This window comes from Pristis pectinata, chromosome 8 (assembly GCF_009764475.1).
Source record: "Pristis pectinata isolate sPriPec2 chromosome 8, sPriPec2.1.pri, whole genome shotgun sequence".
Classification (NCBI taxonomy): domain Eukaryota; kingdom Metazoa; phylum Chordata; class Chondrichthyes; order Rhinopristiformes; family Pristidae; genus Pristis; species Pristis pectinata.
In genome coordinates, this window is record NC_067412.1 from 74,055,007 (window position 1) to 74,067,270 (window position 12,264).

At 41.2% G+C, this 12,264-nt stretch overlaps 1 protein-coding gene across 4 annotated transcripts in view; it reads right to left on the minus strand.

Annotated features, from left to right (window-relative positions):
* Positions 1 to 12,264, minus strand: part of dlg3 (discs, large homolog 3 (Drosophila)) — a 212,469-nt gene that overhangs the window by 37,710 nt on the left and 162,495 nt on the right. The window contains exon 1 of one of the 4 annotated variants that reach the window (XM_052020920.1): positions 11,231 to 11,508. The exons of the other annotated variants lie outside the window; for them this stretch is intronic. The gene's annotated coding sequence lies outside the window, so the exon portion shown is untranslated. Of the gene's footprint in view, positions 1 to 11,230; positions 11,509 to 12,264 lie in introns of those variants that run through there. 4 annotated transcript variants of the gene reach the window in all.

The window sequence follows — 12,264 nt, forward strand, 5'->3', positions numbered from 1 at the left end:
CTTCTGGTGAAGGTACTCTCACAGTGCTGTTGGGCAGAAAGTTCTAATCTATAGGTGAAGTGGCGATGAAGGACCAGCCATCTATCTCCAAATCAGGATGGGAGGGGAGCCTACAGGTGGCAGTGATCCCATACACCCTCTGTCTTGTCCTTGGTGGTAGAGGTTGCCATTTGGGAAGTACTGCCGGAGCAGCCTGGGTGAGGAACAAGTACATTTTGAAGATGATGTACACCGCAGCTGCTGAACTCTGGTGACGGAGGAAATAAATATTTAGGGAGGTTAATGACCTGCCAAACGAGATGGCTGCTTTGTCCTGGATAGTGCTGAACTTTTTCCAGAGTTGTTAGTGCTGCATTTATCCAGACAAGTTGAGAGCAGCTTGCTCCTTATTTGTGCCTTATGGATGGAGAGAAGACACTATGCTGTCAGGTGAGCAAGTCACTGCAGAATACCCAGCATCTAATATGCTCTTGTAGCCTCGATATTATGTGGCTGATCCAATCAAGTAGAAATTCTGGTCAGTGGTGACCCCCCAGGATATTGATGGTTGGTACTTGGCGATGGTAATGTCATTGAATGTAAAGAATAGGTGGTCAGACTCTCCTTTGTTAGATTGTCATTGCCTGGCACAAATGTTACTTGTCACTTTATCAGCTTATGCCTGAATGATGTCAAGGTCTCGATGCATGCAGGCATAGACCGCTTCATTTGCTGAGGAATTGCAAATGGAATTGAACATTGTGCAGTCATTAGCACACATCCAAACACCTGACTTTCTGATCTAAGGAAGATCATTGCAGAAGCAGCTGAAAATGGTTGGGCCTAGTACAGTACGCTGAGAAACTTGTTCAATGATGTTCCAGGGCTGGGATGATTAACCTCCAACAATCTTCCTTTCTATGTGGTGTAACTCCAGACACTTTTAGTGCCTGATGATTTCAGTTTTACCAGGGGTCATTGATGCCATACTTGATTAAATGCAGTCTTAATATGAGGGGTGTTCATTCTAACCTCCAGAACTCAGCTGAGATAAGATCTGGAACCAAGTGGTCCTTGCAAAGCCAAAGCTTTGGTAAGTGCCACTTGATAACTGTTAAATGATGGCTTCTGTCACTTTGCTGATGATTGACAGTAGATTTATTGGGCAGTAATTAGATGAATTGGAATTGTCCTTTTTTGTTAATAGGAAATATCTGGGCAATTTTCCAGATTGTTGGGTCGATGCCAATGTTGTAAGATGGAACAATTAGATCTGGAGTAGTCTTTAGTACTACAGCTGGAAAGTTGTTTGTTACTGTGGCCTTTGCTGTACTTAGTGCTCAGTATCATGTGGAGTGAATCAATTTGGCTGGAGACAGGTGTCTGTGTTGGTGGCGATCTCAGGAGAAACTAGAAATGGATCACCATTTTGGGACTTCTCACTCAATGGTTGTGAATGTTGCAACCTTTTCTTAAGCATTCAGTTGGGCATGCTCTTTGAGCCTCATCTCTACCATTAGCTGTTTAATTGTCCACCACCATTCTCGACCACATGGTAGAACTGCAGAACTTTGATCTGATCTTTTGGTTGCGAGATTGCTTAGCTCCATCCATTGCATGCCTTCTCATTTAATAGGCAATAGTGCAATATGGACTATATATTATATGGTGCAATAGTCCCTGTTGCAGCATTGTTGGGATGGCACCTCATCATTTGTAAATATGCCCTGTGCTGCTAGCAGCATGTCCTTCAGCATGTCATTGAGTCAGGGTTGATATTAACAATAGAGTAAGGGATACACTGGACCACGAGGTTACAGTTTGCAATGATGTACATTGCTGCTGCTGCTGATAGATGCCTAGTTTTGAGCAGCCAGATCTGCTCTGAGATGATCCCACTTAGTAGGTTTGCAGTTCCAGACAACATGATATAAGGTGTTCTCAATGTGGCAAATTTGTCTGTACAGTGGTCACTTCCACTAAGGCCATCATGGATGCATGCATCTGTCACAGGTAGATTGGCAAGGACAAGGTCAAGTTGGTTTATCTCCTGGGTTGGCTCACTCACGATCTATTTGGCAGCTGTGTTATCCAGGATTCACTACTCTATGGTAGTGCTACCAAACCAGTTTTGGCGATAGACATTTAAGTCCCTCACCCAGAGTTATTTCTGTGCCCTTGCTACTTTCAATGTTTCTTCCAAGTGTTGTTCAACATGGAAGAGCACTGATTTACTAACTGATGGAGAATGATGAGTAGTAATCAGCCAGTTTCCTTGCCCATGTTTGACCTGATGCCATGAGGCTTTGTGAATTCTGGAGTCAATGTTGAGGACTCCAAGGGCTACTCCCTCTGGCCTGTCTACCACTATGCTGCCACCTGTGGTGGGACAATACATATCCTGGGATTGTGATACAGGTGGTCTGTAAGTTATGATTCTATGAATACACCATGGCAGACTGTTACTTGACTAGATTGTGGGGCAGCTCTTCCAATGTAATCACTAGATGTTTGTGAAGAGGACTTTGCAAGATTGACTGGGCTGCGAGCAACTTTGCTGTGTCTGAATTTAGTGCCTAAGTCGACAAAGGATGCTCCATCTAGTTTTATTCCTTCTCTGTTTACATACAGTAGATATGGTGCCATTTCAGAGGCATTTAAAATTTAACCACATTGGGTGGATCTAAAGACTGGGTAAGGATAGCAAATTTCCTCCCTTGAACGATATTAGTGAATCAAATGTTTCTTTGTGACAATCCAGGAGATTTTCATGGTCATCATTACCAAGACCAACCAGTAGTTACGATCCTTCAGGCTAGCAATATTAGGGAACATCAACAAATTGGCAATCGGAGTGTGGTGACTTTTGCTGGTCCTGCACTATCGCCTCTGGAATCCTCCCCCATTCCAAGGATGTATCCTAGACTCATCCTGTTCCATATTTACAAGATTCCCCCTCATAACATCTTTTGAAAATTGTAATCAGGTTTCAAGTGTATGCTGACTTCCCTCAATATTTCCACTTCCTTCCTACCCAACATCTATAATTGGGAAGGACCAAGACATCGATTTAAATCCTCACCACACTGACGGGGCTACTCTGGTTAATGGAGCATTAATTCCAATTCCCCAGCCCCTAACTTAATCAATGCCCAAATAATAAAAGTCAAATTTATGACTATGCTCCAGTATGAAGCTTTGTTCATTAGGAGTAAACAACAGGGATTGGGGCCAAGGTGCTAGTCACCACTATAGCATTCTTTCATCTTTTCATAAAATCTATCCTGTGGTAGCAGACACATCGTGTCCAAATGAATCAAACCCTCTGGCCATTATCGGATGGTGGGAGCTTGTGTACCTGTTGGCACAGATTTGACAGGTTTCATACACTCACTCAGGCACCTCTGGCACTGTGGTTATCTGCTTGTTATTTCATAAAGCCGCTAAAATATTTCCGACTTTCCTCTTAAGGAATCTGCCTGAACAGTCAGGTAATTTTTCTATAACTATCAGCAAGTCATACACTGGGTGGAGAGGGAGGGACAACATCAGGTTCTGATACAAATAGCTTACATGGTGCTGGTGGGGAAGGCAAGTTAAGGAACTTAGAGGATTTTCATGTAGGAACGCTCAATAATTTCACGCAAAGCCAACATTATTTTGCTGGAATTAAGCATGAATTGGGAGGGGAATTCCTGCAGGTCTTTCCAATCCTACAACTCTTTCCAGTGCACAGCTCATAATCCCATTAATGCAGAAATTCATGCCTCCCTTCCTTCCCCATATGTTTATTGCCCTCCTCACTGTTATTAGCTCTCTAAACTCGGCCAGCCTTTATATAGCTGTGTCTTATCTCACTGCTTATATTTCCCTACATTTGTTTATGTAATTAATTGTAAGATGCAGCAGGGAAACAAAAGGTGATATTAAATGCATTTTTTTTCTAGCTGTTACACAGCAGTTCTTTTAAAAAGTAAAAACACCTGCATTCATATAGTACCTTCCACCACCTCAGGACACACTAGCGCATTTCACAGCCACTGTGGTAATGCAAGAAATTAGAAGTCAATTTGTACACTGTAATCTCCCACAAAGAGCAACTTGTTAATGACCAGATAATTTTTGTGTTGCATGAATAATTAATGTGTTGGCAAAAACACCAGGAAAAGTGCCACTGTAGATCTTTGAACTTGTAGTATCTTTTATGTCTGGTTGACACAGGTGGAAGCAGGACCCCAGTTTAATGTCTTGTTCAAGCAATGCCATCACCAGCAACTGCAAGTAACACACTCTGGTGTTGGCTGAGATGTTGTGCTCAAGTCCCTGAATAGGGCCCTGAACCTACAATTCTGACTTAGAGGTGCAAGTGCAACCAGTTGAGACACATTCAGGATGTCATTTCTGAGCAAAATCCACAGGAGAACGCAGTTCACCAAAACTAAAGAACAATAATTAAAGAAACCTGAGAATCTCCACGCATCTCACTTCCTTGTGCAAAGGCTAAATATTCACTACTGAAGGACTTTGAATTCTGATCAGTCTGCTAAAAAACAGAAGCATTTTCCATGTAAACCAATGCCAATCAAAGGCAACAGATGACCTTGCTCTGGGTTTACATTATAGAAACAAATCAGTGCGACATACAACAGTGTTTTGTTTTTTTCTCCCCCCACAATGTCAAACTTTTCTGCAAGTTTTCTCTTTGGAAATGATCACAGATACGTAGCTGCCTAGGTCTGCGACAGCAATCAGTATAATATCTACATTAGTTGGGAATGCAACATTTGATTTGTCATTGACTAACTCAAGCTAGCCAGGTGCAATAATGTCAATAATGTGAAATTTGAACTTTGTGCATAAAAAAACCATAATACAATAGAAGGAGGGGGCCACTTAGACCTCATGTCTGCTCCACCCTTCAGTGAAACTATAGCTGATCTTTTACCACAACATTACTTTCCTGGTTTAACCTTACATACCCCAATTCCTTAATATTGAAGACATTAATGATTTTAGTTTCAAATATACTCAGCTACTCTTGGGTACTGAATTCCAAAACTTCTCTACCCAACAGTAGCTTGGAAATTTGCTACCCTCTTGAGTGAAGAAGTTTCTCTTCATCCTAGTCTTGGTTGACCAACCCCTTATTTTAAACCTGTTGCCTTATTTTAAGCTTTATTTTAGGCCTTATTTTAAGATCTTCTGGTTCATGACAACCTAGCCAAGAGAAGTACAAGAAGAGCCCTGTAAGAATTTTTGTATGCTTCAGTGAGATCACCTCTCATTGTTAATCTGCTTACTCTTTCCTCATACAACAAACCTATCAGCCCAGGATTCAAGAGCAAAAACACAAACTGTATCAGGTCAAGACTCTTCATTGTCCTGACGAAGGGTCTCAACCCGAAATGTCAACTGTCCATTTCCCTCCACAGATGCTGCCTGATCTGCTGAATTCCTACAGCAGTTTGTTTCTTTTGTTCCAGCATCTGCAGGCTTTTGTGACCCCCAGATTCAAACTGGTGAACCTTCAATACATTACCTCTAAAACAAGTATATCCTCCCTCAGACAGGCAGAGCAGATTGTACACAATATTCCACATGCAGTCTGACCAGGGCCTTACTTAGAGCTCTATTCTTGTACCAGTGAAGGCCAACATACAATTTGCCTTCCTAAATGCTTGCAGTATCTGCATATTAACTTTCAGTGATTGGTGTACAAGGGCACTCAGGTTTCCCCCAAACACAAACATGTATCAAAAGAAAAATGTTTCCCTGGTAAGTGGTGAAAATCTCAGTGGCTAGACGAGGCTTCAAGTATTGTAATATTAACTGCTCCCTCCCAAAGGATATTTCCATCTTTAAGCATACCAATTTGGGATCAGCTTTCTGGGTGAAGAGCATGCAACAAACATATAGCAGCAATGTATACCTAGTCAATATTCAAGGCATCACAAAGAACATGAAAAAATATTCAGCAACTGAATCCTAGTTGCATCATCAATATGCAACTAGCAGAAAGAATGTGTATAGGAGATTTCACAATCATTAGACATCCCAGAGTTTTACAGCCAACAAAGTACTTTGGAAACATAGATGCAGCCAAATGTGACAGGCAGTTTCCACAGAATGAAGTCCCACAATCAATGGAGAACTAAATGAATCATTATTAGGCCAAATCAGACTGGATCTTGTGTGGACCATGTGGTCACCCCTGCAGTCACACTAATCCTTTACAGATCCACAGCTCCCAAATGCAGAGGCCTTGTTGCCACAGTTGTTCTGTGAAACAGAGTGCACCATGAATGGCATACAGAACTCAGGCAGTGTAACCAAAGGGCAAGCCCCAGCCATTAACTGTTTCCTGACGTCTCTTAGAGTTCTTAAAAATAATAAGTTTACTTAAAAACTCATTAAACTACTGCTACTTAATTAAAAACAGAATTAGGATCAGTAACTTCATTCAAATGCAGGCACCCCCCATGTTACAGCAGTGTTGTGCTTCTAGAAAACGGGCTGTACTGCGATTTTCCATGACATAAAGCCACATCATCTGCACATGCATCAAGAAACACGAGCTGAAAAATATTGTGTGGATTTGTTTACTTTTATCCCCCCACACAAGTTCCTTGAGAGCGAATTTTATTCCATATCTCAAATTTTTGGGTAGTTATGTGAATTCTCTAAGAATGAATTTTCATAATCTGAACATCTGTAATGCGGAGGTTGCCCATAAGTGGGGCTGCAACAGATGCGCCAGCGCTGAAAATATAACTGACTCCTGAGCTCCATCACTTATGGAGCTCAATGGTAAATCCAGGGGTGGAGCAGTTCACAATGGGTCCAGCTGCTAGTCATCAGCAGTCTGGCAATGTCCTTAGCAGAGTTGGTTGAGGGAGAAATATTGGCATAGGCTCTACTGTTTCTCAGAACACCTTGATTTTTTAATATTAACATTCTCTTATTATATAATATAAGAGAATATATATATTGGCATGAGCAAGGATACAGGACCTTAGCCTTATGTGCCATCCAAAAGACAGCATCTGTGACAGTGCAATGCTTCCTCAGTATTATATTGAAGGATACCACAATTCAAAACCTTGTAAAACACTGAGTTATAGGCATGAACCTCAGAAGCTGCATGGGAAATAACGAAGTGTTATAACAGCACCAAGTTGTAATCAAGAACATTATAATGCAGCAGGGGTTATAATTAACAACTTTAGGATACAGCACAAGTTATAATAGAACCATTATAATGGTGAAAAATGTAACACAGAGGCCACAGTAAAGCATAGCTTGATTAATAACAGAGAATTTACTACAGTGAGAGTTAGACCTTGGGGCCACATAATAGGAGATCATAACACAATGCAAGTGTCTTGTTAAGAGATTGATTTTTTTCCTTGCACAAGGATTTGGTAAAGTCCTATATTTAAATTCTGAGTTTTAAAAGATAATTTATTTTCAAAGTCTTTTTTAAAAAATAAATCAAAAACTTCCAGCATAGGAGCATGGCTACGTCACATTTACACAGGTTCTTCAGAAAAACTGTCAATTTAATGTGTACCCAAGCTTTTTTTTAAAACAATCCTGCAAATTATTCAACTACATTTCCTATTGCCTTTGAGTGTCCTTGAGGAATCTTACTGTCAGTAGCCCTTTAGATGGTCTGTTCCAGATCTTGACAACCCTTTACATGAATAATTTTTTCTCTATTTTCCCAACAGTTATTTTGCAAATTATTTTGTCACCAACCCATTTGCGGGAGGAAACAAATTTCTTTGCACTGTCCATACCCAATCACTCTACACAAGTCAAGCTCCTCATTCTTGTTATCACCCTGGTGAACTATTCTATATTTTCTCCGAGGCCAAAATCTCTTTCCCAAATGTCTGGAATTGCAATGTTGAGGATTAGCCAGTGATATCTAGAGACAAATCATAACTTGCATGTTTTTTCATTTAAAGCCCCAAGATACAAATCCAATTATGTTGAATAAGAAAGATATTTAAGATATCAGCTTGCCCTGTCACCTTCAAAAGATTTGAGAATATGCACCCTAGATCCATTTTATCCTCACTGTAAAGTACCAGCAAGATTTTCCTACTTCATACGTTCTCCTCCTAGTATCCACATCTCAGACTATTCTGCTTCAAATTACAACCACCATGTGGCCACCTATTTCACGAGTCTGCCTCAGGAATCTGCCAATATCCTTACCACTTTTTACTACATCGTAAAGTCTTTAGTCATCCGCAGTGTTCTAATCCATACTCTCTATACTCAAGAAAAAGTCATTTGTATATAATGGTCCTAATCCTGCCCAGGAAAATAATGCATGCTGGTCAGACAAACATTCATTCACCAGTTATCTCTTCCTCTAACCCCACAGCTAATTACAAACTCAAATTACCACTGCCAAGTAGCACAGAAGTCCAGTGAAAACCTGCCTAGAAATTTGTTCTTTGTCCTAAATGTACAATGGCGTAGCTATGATGCATTGTTCTTCACATTTGAAACTCAGTTCCATTGAAGTCAATGGAATGATTTCTGTAGGCAGGGAACAACTTGCAGCAGCCTCTCAACCGGGCATTTAATGCTTGCAACCATGGGCACATTTATTCCTCTGAATACATATCTACTGTAATACCTTCATTAATGCTCCCTGCAGCATCAATGAACTTAATTAGGTCGGTTGACACAGTTTTCCACAGTTACTGTGCCATTTTTATCCACAGTTCTCTACAAAAATTAATTTGTACTTGACTACTTTTCCCATCTCTAAGATTAGACTGTTGTCCTGTCATTAATTGGGTTTGTCCATTTTAATGAAAAGAATGGTTTTATTAGAGTTCTCTGTTATCACTTCCCAACAGGAGGAGGATTGAAGGATTGCAGTTGGAGATTTTTCTATGGCCATCCTTGATTCAACCTTCACTAGGTGACCGAAAGATAGCTAATGTTCTAATAGATTTGGGATTGAAGTTGTTTCTTCCTCCAAGACCGAAAACAATAAACATTGTGTAAGAACACATCAGCAAAAGTAACAACCTCCTCATTAGCTGGGTGCTGGTCTAGCATAGATCCTTTCCTCCAGCTGTAAACAGAGGAAAATTAAAACAGGAGCATTCAGTTATTTTAAAATGGAAACTTGCTGGCTCAGACTTTTGTCAAGTTAGGAAGGTTAAAATTTAGAAGAATACATAATAGTTACTGGCCCATAGTTTACAGTTGTAGCAACAGTAAAACTGGCACTGAAATTGGTAGCAACATCTTGAGGGTGCAGAGAAATCCAGAAGCTACTGCCAGTGATTCCTTCCTCCTCTACTTGGTGTTTTGTTTTGCAGCTTTCCGTACTATCATCCATGAACTGATGACAAATATTTTCACTGTAAAATACCTAGAATTCATCTTTGTGCACATGAATTCTTAAAGATTTCTGTCCAAAAGATCCAATTTTGCATGGGTATATTGATTTTCATTCAGATGACTATATAAAAATACATAGGTTATTGTTTTTCTTTTAAAGAAAAGGTTATAGTTTCAATTTCTATTTTAACCCCATTGAGAGGGCCTCAGACATTCTTTCAGTTTCTGTAAAAATTACAAAAATTGAATGATATCAACTGCATATCACTTCCTGGTTTGCTGGCTACAGAAATTGTGCTAAACTAGCTTGACAACTTCATTGATGCTGGACACCAATGATGCTCCTTGATCTGACTCTTGACGACAACAACATGTCAGAAAAGGGCAAGTCCATGCCAGAGATGATGAGATCTTTTCGAGCAGCTTTCTTTAAGATTTGCAAATTCTGGGGTAATTTGCTTAAAGCAAGACAACGCACTCATGAAGGCAGGGATAACTCTGTATTACATCAAATTAAATTGTACATATTAATCTAGGTGAGTCAAGTTGCAGTGACAGCTCTTTATGTTTGCTTAAAACATGAAACATGTTGATTTTCTCCTGGCTTCATCTTATTAAGTATTTTCATCCTCCATCTTAAAACAATCTTGCCAAGACGCATACAAAAACAAATGTCCAGTTGTACAACAGCACTCCTTCCATTGTAAACTAAGCTGGATGTTTTCATTTAAAATAGAAATGCCCTGTTTCGTTCACAAAGGAGTGCTGTTCTATTAATGGACTGCACTACCCCAAGTAGAAGCACACCTTTAAATGTAACCATTTCCAGAAGTGATACAAATAAATAACCAAAACCTGACTAAATGTCAGAGCTTGACAGCGTGCAACATTAAAGCACTTTATAACAACTCATGTGCTTAACCCAAAGTTGCAATGAGTTAGCATTGCAACAGGATAGAGACTTTAAACAATAGCTTCAACAACTGTGAATAAAACTGATAAAATTTAGGTATTCTCACACATTCACTCAACTATAATCACCGGTTAACAGTATTATCAGTCATGACTGATAACATCAACACTGAGAGAATCGCCGCCAAGAAATGCGTAGCCAACAATCTACCCCTTCAAATGATTAAAAGCGGAACTGACGAAAGGTCACCTCCACAGATACTGCCTGACCCACTGAGTATTTTCAGCATTTTCTGTTTTCCAGCCTCTCTAGTTGGACCAACTCCTCAGCGATCCCCTGAACCTTCGTTTCCCTTCTCTCTTACACACGTGCTCAGATATTTTCCTTTCTTTGGCTGCGGCTGTGAATTCATAGATTTTTTTTTGCATCAGAGCTCACGGCAGAAGGACACGCAGGTGCTTCTCTCGGTCCCCAGGTAAGCTGCGGACAGTCAGCGTTCTGGAAATTCAGTAGAACCCCAAAGAGTCTGGCTCTTTCTCCCTTGGCACTTGTAACAGAGTGGCACCCACTGTCTGCTCTGAAGCCGTGCCAACAAACCGGCGGGGCCGCTGGAGGCACCCAACCTATCTGGGGCTACACTGTAAAATAGAGCAAAGTTCATAAATGAAAGGAATCGATCGCATGAAGTTGCACTAAATTGAGAGGCAGGAAGGCAGTCAAACAGTACATCTACCATACACTAGGTATTCGAATCTGGAGTCTTTGTAGTAATTTTGGTAAATGACACGTCTTTAATGCTTTCTGGGCTACGCCGAATTTTCCGTACCATCTCGTGGTCAATCCCTTTAGGGAGGTAAATCCCTAAAACAAAGGCCCCACCAGCTGCTGCAGAATTAAATAATTCTGAAAAGGATCCTCAGCCTCCGTATCACACCTCCCCCACAGGATTAGTGAGAAAACACCCACCTCTTCGAGTGTCAGCAACGCTGTGGTTACTGTGGAACTGTCTGCAAGTTTGAATTGCACTGGTACAGCAGCATGGGATGGTGAAGAGACTCCCACATCCACATCACCCCAGATTGGGCTCCCAGTTTCTGCGATCACTTCCTCTTCCCTCCCCCTCTTGCCCGCCAGCGGCTGGAATTTGAGCTGCTCAGGGAAGGATAAAAGCTGGCTGTTTGCGACTTTGTACTGGCTCGGTTTTGACCTGCCCTCTATAAGCTTGCAGTGACGCAAACACTGCTCAGAGAACAGGGCTTAAAGATTTCGTCTGATGCAGACAAAGTCCAGCTGAAGGTTGTTCAACCCCCCCCCCCCCCGCTCAGAGGCAGGGGCGCAGCCGAATAACCCGCAGCCTCTGCCCGCGCCCACACCAGTGTAATCCCTGTGGAAGTGAAGCAGTTCCACGACGTGGTAATGGATTGCTGAAATCCTCCTCAGTGTACAGGTTAGGTGAACGAGGCGAGGCCACACAAGTCAATCATTAACTTTCTTGCTCAGCGAGGTTCAAACTGGTTTGCGAAAATCAAAGAGTAAAACACAACCTGGCTCGACACAGCCAGCCAATGGAATCTGTGCCATGTGATTTATTAGCATAAAGAACCCCGCCCATATCTCAGCAAGTCTCCCTTTGCTGACAATTCATAGCGGTGCACTAATTTCACATTGATTCCAACACTTAAAACATTCTGTAGGTCCTTTGAGCCACCACAATTCCACCGAGCACCCCATCCAGGTGCTCTGCAGAACTGCGGTGCTAATTATGTACCTCAGAGATCCCTGTGTGTTTACAGATAAAATACAAGTACACAAGAACGTAGGAATCAAGAACAAATGCGAGCCATCTGGCCTTTTGATTTTGTTCTGCCATTCATCAAGATCATGGCTAATCTACCTCACCTGGGAAAATGAAAAACCTGAGGATGCTGGAAATCTGAAATTAAAAAAAAGTCTATGCTGAAAACACTCAGCAAGCCATGCAGAATCTGAAGGAGAGTTAA